The sequence below is a fragment of the Stegostoma tigrinum genome, chromosome X (genome assembly GCF_030684315.1).
Source record: "Stegostoma tigrinum isolate sSteTig4 chromosome X, sSteTig4.hap1, whole genome shotgun sequence".
Classification (NCBI taxonomy): Eukaryota; Metazoa; Chordata; class Chondrichthyes; order Orectolobiformes; family Stegostomatidae; genus Stegostoma; species Stegostoma tigrinum.
This window is the reverse complement of record NC_081404.1, coordinates 17,873,661-17,884,014: the sequence shown is the minus strand read 5'-3', so window position 1 is coordinate 17,884,014 and position 10,354 is coordinate 17,873,661. Positions and strand designations below refer to the sequence as shown.

The following is a 10,354-nucleotide window of genomic DNA, read 5'->3' as shown; positions in this document are numbered from 1 at the left end:
CTTTATTGATTGGACAGTTTCCTTTGATGACAAAACGGACAATGAAGGGATGTGTCGGAACTCCGTTTACGTATTGGTTGTCTTGGCTGTCAATCTGAGTTGCAGTCCGAGGAAAAGACCCTGTTATCGTGGACTCGCCATTTAATAAACGGTCTCGCTGAGATGACAAAAAGGTTGTCTTGTCTTAACAAGGCGGTATTACTTTAAAGGGTTCAATTAACTGAAATGAATCATTTATAATGACAGAACTGCCCTCAAACATTAAGTTTTCTTTACAACTGTTACTTGACCTGTTGTATGCATTTCTAGACTTTTCTATCAACCTGAACCGCTTATAAAAACATTCTCATAACGTTAACGTAAACATCACAACTAGTTTACCCAAGCTAAACCTTCGAGAATTTGACCAGAAAAGAGCTTAAGTTAACACGTACTGCCCCTCTCTTTTTCCTCAGCAGAGTGAATGAAGAATGAGACCTGACTTCCAGGAGGTCGTTTAAGGTTATGGAAGTTTTTGATAAGATACATGTTGGGAAGATGTTTCACCTTAAGGTAAGGAGTCCAGGTCCACGCTGAGTTGGCTTTCACACCAAACATTGCCGCTGCCAACTGAGGATGGGAGGTAAAAAGAAAAAAAATACAGAGAAAAAAAAAGAAACAGACTACTCTGCTGCTATCCTTTTAGAAGAAACATCTGAATTAATGTACATCAAAAACAGTTAAAACTGTGCCCTGCACATATGAATTGGGAGCAAGCGTAAATTATTTTGCCCCTCAAACCTGTACCACCATTCAATAGGGTCATGGCTGATCTGATTATGGACTTAACTTCACATTCCCAGCTACTCTAATAACCTTTGACTTTCTTTTTAATTAATAACCTGTATACCGATATTTAGAAATACAGGAGAATATGCCGTTTTAGAATTAGTTTATGCCTGAGGTATGTTCCTGGAAATGATTGCTTATAAGTTAGCAAATCCTGGGCCTAACTATTAAATTGTCCTGCTAATCGTTGAAAATTCCAGCAAAAATATTGAGTAAGATTAATGAAAAATGGATTTAGATATTTTCCATTTCTACACTTGTAAGGAACATGCAGATAACTTGTCCATTTTCAAACAGTATGCGGAAAGCCCCAGTTCATTGTGGCTTAAAATGGCATTTGATTTTGGTTTTTAAATGCTTTGCATTCTGGGATTTTTTAAAACTCTGCATTTTGGAAAGCATTTCCTGTAATTCCATCTGATAGATATTTTCTATTTTAACTATTTTCTGGTAATCTTGATCTTAATTTGATCTTTATTTAAAGATCCATTCAATACTTCCTTCTACAGATGTGTAAGTCAACTAACTGGTCTTATTATAAAGTAGCTGCAGCACTTGACACTGTAATAGGTGATGTGCGGATGTTTGTCGCTTCATGTGGCATATCTGCTATTGTATAGTTTGCTGCCCTAAGGGTGCATGGGGTTCCCACAGCTGACTCCAAATTCTTTCTGATTCTTTTACAGTTTTTTTTCCATTAGTACAAGATATTTCTAGTGTCCAAAATCATGGTTTAAACCAAATTAAATTTAGAAAAAGACTTCTCAATATCCTGTTCAAATTTATCCATCACATAGTCCTTTTGGTGTTTTCATGCTTTCCTTAAAGATTTTACTTGTAGGTTTTAGCTTCTCCAAAAGACCCATGCTTGGACTTGATATTTTCGACTAAAATTGTGATTCCAATCTGAACTTGGATCGTGCATGCTGAGTATCTGAAATGTATCAATTTATTTTATGATTCATTACTGTTATTCTTTATTCTTCTTCAGCTTCTTACACTTTCTGCATTGGTTTCTTCATGGTGAATGATAAGAGGAAACATATTAGCAGCTTTACCGAACACACTGAGGCAAGCTTTGACTTCTCTGCGAGATAGGGAAGGAACCAACAGTGTTTTTATTACAGCTTTTGTTGACCATTTTACAAGCTTATGAACCATATTTAATTGAGGGTGTTAGAGACGGAGACTGGATTGAAAGAAAGTGAATGAGAGACTTAGGTCAGAAAGAGTATGGAAAAGTTTATTTCTTCCAAACTGATTTTTTTTAAATGGAAAGGAAAAGACGAGTTCAATATGGAAAACAAGTGACAGCAAAGGGAAACAGATAACAAGAGTTTGGAAGGGAGATGTGATAATGGTTGAATGCGAGGAGGTTACCACCAAACTGCCTTGAAGGAAAGGAGTAAGAGTGGATGGAGACTTGAGAGAAAGCCAACTGCAGTGGCTTAAAGGGGACAGGTAGAAACGGGGGTTATATATGTAGTTCAAAGGGAAAGAGGTGTACGTTGAGGGAGCAGGTAGGAGGAAGAGTTTTAAGTAATGAGTGTCAGAGTCATACAGATGTACAGCTCGGAAACAGCTGCTTCGGTCCAACTTGCCCATGCCAACCAGATATCCTAAATTAATCCAGTCCCATTTGCCAGCATTTGGCCCTTATCCCTCTTGAACCCTTTCTATTCATATACCCACCCAGATACCTTTTAAATGTTGTAATTGTACCAACTTCTACTTCCTTTAGCAGGTCATTCCATACATACACCACCCCCGTGTGAAAAAGTTGCCCCTTAGGTTCCTTTTAAATCATTCCCCTCTCACCTTAAACCTATGCTGCCTAGTTTTGGACTCCCCTACCAAGGGGACAAGACCTTGACTATTCACCCTATCCATGCTTCTCATGACTTTATAAACCTGTATAAGGTCACCCCTCAGCCTCTGACGCTCCAGCGAAAACAGCCGCAGCCTTTCCCTACAACTCAAACCTTTCAACCTTGGCAACATCCTTGTAAATCATTTCTGTACCCTTTCAAGTTTAACAACATCTTTCCTATAGCAGGGAGAGCAGAATTGCACGTGGTATTCCAAAAATGGCCTAACCAACATTCTGTACAGCCTCAACATAACATACCAACTGCTGTACTCAATCACTGCCAATAAAGGCAAGCATACCAAACATCGCCTTCACTACCCTGTCTACCTGTGACTCCACTTTTGATGAACAATGAACCTGCACTGCAAGGTCTCTTTATTCAGCAACACTCCCCAGGACGTTACCATTAAGTGTATACATCTGACCCTGATTTGCCCTACCAAAATGTGTCACCTCACGTTTTATCTGGGTTAAACTTCATCTGCCATCCCTCAGCCTATCTGATCCAGGTGCTGTTGTACTCCTGAGGTAACCTTCACTTTACTGTCCACTACACCATAAATTTTGGTGTCATCTGCAAATTTATTAACCATATCACCTCTTTTCACATACAAATCATTTATATAAATGACAGAAAGCAGTGGATCCAGCACCGATCACTGTGGCACACAGTAGTCCAAAAAGTGACCCTCCACCACCTGTCTCCTACCTTCGAGCCAATTTTGTATCCAAATGGATAGTTTTTCCTGTATTCCATGTGATCTAACCTTGTGAACCAGTCTATCATGTGGAACCTTGTCAAATGCCTTTCTGAAATCCATATCCACCACTCTGCCTTCATCATTCGTCTTCATCACTTTTTCAGAAAACTGAATCAAGTTTGTGAGATGCCATGTTGTCTATCCCTAATCAGCCCTTGCCTTTCCAAATGCATGTAAATCCTGTCCCTCAGAATACTCTCTAACAACTTGTCCACTACTGATGCCAGACTCACCACATTAGCCAACCTCCAGACTTGTGGCTATTGATGATACAATATCTCAGCAAGGGATGCAGCAATCACGTCCCTAGTTTGCTACAAAGTTTTAAGGTACACCTGATCTGGTCCTGGGGATTTATCTGCCTTTGTGTGTTTTAAAATGTCCAGCACAGCCACCTCAGTAATATGGACAGTTTTCAAGATTTTGCTATTTATTTCCCCAAGTTTGTGAATTGAAGATAAGAGGATAAAGATACAATGGGCTGAGGAGGATATGAGAATTATGGAGAAAGAGAGTCAGGGTCATGTTTTCCCTGCAACCGCCACCTCGGATTAAGCTATTGGACAGGGAGTGGGAACTGCCTGATGAGCCAATCGTCGGGACCTCATTACCTGAGCTTTCTGATATTCTCTGCCATAATCTTGTCCAATTTTGGGTTGGATTGTGGAACAAAATTCCCTTTCCCACCCCTGTATTTCCATGCAGTCACTATCTGTACAAAAGTTTTTCCTGTTGTATTTTGTAATTTTTAATCCGTTTTTTCCCTTTATTAATTGTTATCAACATTTATATGTGTAAACTGGTCACACTAATTTCTCTTCAACCTATTGATTTCCTAAATCGCTATAATTTTATTAAATTTAATTACCAGTAGTTATAACACACAATTCTGGTAGAATATCAGCCTTGAAATGGGGTATGAATTCCATGTCTGCACATTGGTTCAGTTATCCATGGCCTTATAACCCCATTCTACCTGAAGACTACAGTTGACTCCCCATGTGCATTGTGACAACATGTCATCTAGCAGACAAATTAAATAAAATAACATTTCTTATGATCTGAATTTACAAGAGCTGATACGATCAATAGATTTTGACCAATTGGCAGCCAAAATCTCTCAAGGATCCTGCATCTGTACATGCTGTATGTAGATTTGGGGCCAGAAATATCAATATTAGTTCACTGATTTAGGGCAACATTTGTTTGTGTAAAAATGAAATTTAAATTAAATGCAAAGCAAAGCTTTTGTTTAGCCTTGTTCTCTTAACTATAATTATAGGTACTTCTATTGTTTTGTCATTGCAGGAATTTAGTTGTTCAACCAGCAATATGTTCCGTCAAGAGCTAAAAACTGCAAATGATGTAAGTCTGAAATAAAAACATTAACTCATAACTTTTTATCAATTATGTCCTCTCCTTGAAATCTTTCTGGAGATGCCTGGTCGCCACATCAACTGGAGCAAAAGAGAAATGTTTGCTACTCAAATTATCAATTGTCTATAACTAGTCATTCAAGGTTTGATATTATTTTGGTCTCCTTTCCTGAGTTATCGTTGATCTACGTGAGGGAAGTTACTCTATTGGTCAGCCAGATTGTCAATCATTACATCTTATGTCATTATTCATATTGAAAGTTAAGTTCCACTACCCCTCACTCCCCCAGCCACCAAAACTAATGTATTAACAGAATTATACTTTAGGTTCAGTAGGTCTGGTAGCATCTGTGAAGAAAAATATCAGAGTTAGCATTTTGGGTTGGAGACCCTTCTTCGGAACATGAGGAGGGTCTACAAGCCCCAAAACATTGACTGTGATTTTTTTCTTCACAGATGCTGCTAGACCTGCTGAACTTTTCCAGCAACTTCTGTTTTCGTTCCTGATTTACCACATCCACATTTCTTTTGGTTTTTATACTTTAGGTTGATGGCTAATCTGTTGTTCAAAGCTGTGTTTAAATAAATGACTTGCTCATGTAACCTAGAAAGTACTAATAACCCAGAACCCTTATACAAGGAACATTTAAAGTTTTGAACCCAAGCCATGCCTCGCCTCTGGCAAGGGATAGGACCCTCCAATAATTACACTTTTTTTTAAAATTGATAAATTTACAATTTACAATTCTTCCTGCAGCCCTCTAGTTTGGTAGTAAAAACAGGAAGTAAAGTATAACTAGTTCTGCTGACAGTTAGATTTTTATCTAAAGACACCTGTCTCCGGAAGGTCTGCTTGGAAAGTAGTGGTGGAAATCCTAAATGCTGTCAGAAGGATCCATTTGTCTTTAAATTGAATTCCTTAAAATGGATAATGGCTACATAGTTGACAATGACAATGAAGAAGAATAGGAAACCTGTTATTGATTAAGCTGTTTACTTACTCAAAATATATCACTTGTATACTTGATAACAATTGATCTCAGAATTTTGGCCCTATACGTCATGTATAAGGTAACCATCAGGTTTTAGCCAAAGTTTTATACTCTGTACACACTGGTAAAGTTAATTTTGCTCTAGTGCAAACCTACTTGATAGAATCCGAGAATACCACACCTTTGAGCTAATGATAAATGTGCAAACGGAGAAAACCCTGACGTGGGTCGCAGTCAGAAGACAAAATTGCTAAATGCACCAATGAAAATCACCAGAATGGGCTTTCAGTTTCTCAAGGATCTATCCAAATCTTCATTCTAAAACAACAAAGAAAATTGGGCATTCCAAGTTTCAAAGTTAGCCTACATGCCATATTTATAAAGGCAAGCCGTGTTGTCCTGAGACAAAAGACCAAGGTTCCACAGCTTGTCCCAGCAGAACTTGAAGACAGGCTAAAGCATATCTGTGATTTATACCCAAACATTGACAAAAGAATGGATACAGATTGGCCTGTTTTGGGAACATCAATGAGACTCCCATGAATTTTGACATCCTGACCAAGCAAATGGTGAGCCAAATTGGAGAAGAAACAGTGAAGACAACTAACAATAAAAGAGTATTGTTGTATGTCTGACAGCATGAAGTTTAAGCAACTGTGATCCCTCCCAAAATAATAATTCCCAAAAGAAATAGTTGGCTAATGTGTATAAGCAATGAGTGAACGGAGGTGGTTTGAAAATAAAGCTGAGGAAATTTTTCAGCTTTCAACTAGGAAGGTTACATAAGCGAAAACAAGTCTTCTCATCTGTGACATGTTCAGATCACACCTTTTAATGTTCTTGCTGAAGTTAGATTGCAAAGCAATGATATTGCAACTTTCCCCCCACAGTGATCGAGAACGCCCTTGACCGCGTCTCCCGTATTTCCCGCAACACATCCCTCACACTCCGCCCCCGCCACAACCGCCCAAAGAGGATCCCCCTCGTTCTCACACACCACCCCACCAACCTCCGTATACAACGCATCATCCTCCGACACTTCCGCCATCTACAATCCGATCCCACCACCCAAGACATTTTTCCATCCCCACCCCTGTCTGCTTTCCGGAGAGACCACTCTCTCCGTGACTCCCTTGTTCGCTCCACACTGCCCTCCAACCCCACCACACCCGGCACCTTCCCCTGCAACCGCAGGAAATGCTACACTTGCCCCCACACCTCCTCCCTCACCCCTATCCCAGGCCCCAAGATGACATTCCACGTTCAGCAGAGGTTCACCTGCACATCTGCCAATGTGGTATACTGCATCCACTGTACCCGGTGTGGCTTCCTCTACATTGGGGAAACCAAGCGGAGGCTTGGGGACCGCTTTGCAGAACACCTCCGCTCAGTTCGCAACAAACAACTGCACCTCCCAGTCGCAAACCACTTCCACTCCCCCTCCCATTCTTTAGATGACATGTCCATCATGGGCCTCCTGCAGTGCCACAATGATGCCACCCGAAGGTTGCAGGAACAGCAACTCCTATTCCGCCTGGGAACCCTGCAGCCTAATGGTATTAATGTGGACTTCACCAGTTTCAAAATCTCCCCTTCCCCCACCGCATCCCTAAACCAGCCCAATTCGTCCCCTCCCCCCACTGCACCACACAACCAGCCCAGCTCTTCCCCTCCACCCACTGCATCCCAAAACCAGTCCAACCTGTCTCTGCCTCCCTAACCTGTTCTTCCTCTCACCCATCCCTTCCTCCCACCCCAGGCCACACCCCCATCTACCTACTAACCTCATCCCACCTCCTTGACCTGTCCGTCTTCCCTGGACTGACCTATCCCGTCCCTACCTCTCCACCTATCTTCTTTTCTCTCCATCTTCAGTCCGCCTTCCCCTCTCTCCCTATTTATTTCAGAACCCTCACCCCATCCCCCTCTCTGATGAAGGGTCTAGGCCCGAAACGTCAGCTTTTGTGCTCCTGAGATGCTGCTTGGCCTGCTGTGTTCATCCAGCCTCACATTTAATTATCTTGGATTCTCCAGCATCTGCAGTTCCCATTATCTCTGATATTGCAGTAATTCCTAGTAGTCTAACCAGTCTTGTTCAATCATTGGATGTCTTTCTAAACAGGCCCTTTCAGGATGGCATGAGAAAAATATTACATCACTGGATGATCAAAGGAGAGAAGACATTTATCAAGAGTATATGGGCTCCAATGTTAGCGATGCTGTTTGAGTGGGTTGTTGAGGCCCAGGATACAAACGGAATGGAAGTTGTTAAACCATTCAAGAAATGTTGGATATGAAGTGCACTCGATGGCTTAGAAAAAGATAAATTGCGGAACAATATGGCCGATGACGATGTGATTGCTAATATTGATCATGGTCCATGTGACGATGAAATTGAAGAAGCCGATTGGGATGAGTTATTTGATTTTGGAGTTAAGGAGGAAGGTGATTTCTATGGATATTAATACATACTCAGCATGCCCTGCTGCTTAGTATATTTTTGTCTTGTGAAAAATCTAATTAAAATGTTGTAAATATGTACATAAAGCTTTTGTATTTGAATTTATGTGCAGAAATGAATGTCAGATTCCATGAAAATATTTCATAAATAAAAGAAAATACTTTTTAGCTTCTTTTGCAGCACTTTCAGGATTGGTGGGTACAGTATCTGACCAGTCAACTCTACAATAGCAAGATGATAGGAGAGGGTGGATTTCAACCTCCTTACATTATAAACTAAAAATATAGTCTTAGAAACTCAACTTTTACATGAGTATGGAAAGTACTTTCAGTGGCATTGTACCAATAACAGGAAAAAATGGGAGCTAAAGTTTAAAATTGGTAAAATGTTATTTGGGTTTTGAAAATGCACTTTCCCCTTCATCTTTGTGAGCATCTAGAGAAAAATCATACACTTAATTGTGTGGTTTAGATGGTCAGTCTCAGGTATCTCCTCTGTCTCTCCTGTGCTTATGAACACAAGATTTTCTTTCTCTTTTGCCTCGACTGAAAAATTTCACCTTGTACTCAACTGACGGCTTTGGTGTGTTTTTAGATGTTCTCTTGAGGTTTTTCAAAGTAAAGGGAACAAAGAGAAGTTGCTGGAATGCCACTGCACAGAAACTACATCATCAAACAGTGTTTTTGTTGATTACTGACAAAATTGCCCAGTAGATGTAGCTCTTTGTCAAGGAATCAGTTTATCACTTATCTTGGATGCTGTTTAACTTGGGGATATATGTAGTTGCCTTACTTTAAAAAAAAATATAAACTTCATATTAACTGCCTAGCACAAATTACTTTGGCCTGGTACTTAACATTAAGTGCTAAGTGAACCAGTCTTGTTAGGTTGAGATAGAGGTTTTGTAGTTTCTACTCAAAGTCAGAAAACTTCTAATTTACTTTCAAGTTACAGTGTAGAACTGTCCAAACTACAGACTTGTAGCTAGTCTTCCCTCATGATCAACACAGGTACACCAGGAAAAAGTATAAAAAAAAAGCTGTCCTTGTGTCTGCTACCTGAGGTTAACGCTGCAAGTGAATACACTTTATCTTTCAGAAACCAAGCAGATGGAGCAAAGCTGTGAAGCCAAAAAGGCTCTAAAGAAAAAACTGTATCTCCAGATGCTTCACCTACAATGAATTACTTTGAAAAGCTAACAAGTTTTGTTTTCTGGCATCCTGTATGCAGCAAGTTCCCATGAACAAGATTCTTCTGTGTCTCCATCAACTTAGCAAGAACCCTATTGACCCTCATGTAAGCTCTTAAGTGGCAAATGTTTGATCTCTGAGGATGTAATTTTGAGGGGAGAAAAGAATGCTGAACTGAAATACATTTTGTATTTGTATCAAACAGTGAAGCTCCCTTAAGTCTGCAAACAGTAACTTAAAACTACTCATTTCAGTCAATTTGCATTAAGACAGTCTCCAGCAATAAATTACCTATTTCACAGCTGCAAGACATACCAGAATGCTTTGCACCCGATACCAATATTTGTTGGACTGTTGCATTCCAGGTAAAGACTAATAAATGAGATCCATTTCTAATGTAGTTACACATTTAGAAATATACAGCATGTTGCTGATAAGCTCTTGGACAAAGATTAAACTGATCCAGAAGGGATTTTCATCCTCGTCTTCAAGAAATATTTCTTACAGTCTTCGAATACACTGGATCTTTGGAGCAAACCATAGACTTTACAGATGTATGTGAGGTGATTATTTCCAGCCTTTTGTAAAGGCTACAACATTCTCGCATTCTCAGACCTCTGCAAAACCATCTTTTGCAATATTACTTAAAAATTCAGACTTGCTGTGTGAATATGCTCATTTTATCTTTGTAAAACGTCAGACTATTTTTGCCTTTATCAGTTTGTTGAAGGGGTTCTGCCTGAAACTGCCAATGTCTTCTGGTTCTGTACTGCACTGTCTTGTTCTGTTGTACCTTTCTGACCCTTTGGTTTAATATTGGGTCTTCTAGTCCAGTGCAGACTTTCAGGTGTTTGAGTTTTAATTGCACAACTTGTG

General features: G+C 39.9%; 1 protein-coding gene across 2 annotated transcripts in view; it reads left to right on the top strand.

The window, feature by feature from the left end:
• The window catches only part of cdk4 (cyclin dependent kinase 4), a 72,011-nt gene extending 63,637 nt beyond the window's left edge, over positions 1 to 8,374 (top strand). Inside the window, exons 7-9 of one of the 2 annotated variants that reach the window (XR_007246680.2) lie at positions 456 to 552; positions 4,768 to 4,824; positions 7,950 to 8,374. The gene's annotated coding sequence lies outside the window, so the exon portion shown is untranslated. Of the gene's footprint in view, positions 1 to 455; positions 553 to 1,819; positions 1,839 to 4,767; positions 4,825 to 7,949 lie in introns of those variants that run through there. The other variant, XR_007246681.2, reaches the window with a different exon arrangement.
• Positions 8,375 to 10,354: the final 1,980 nt, after the last annotated feature.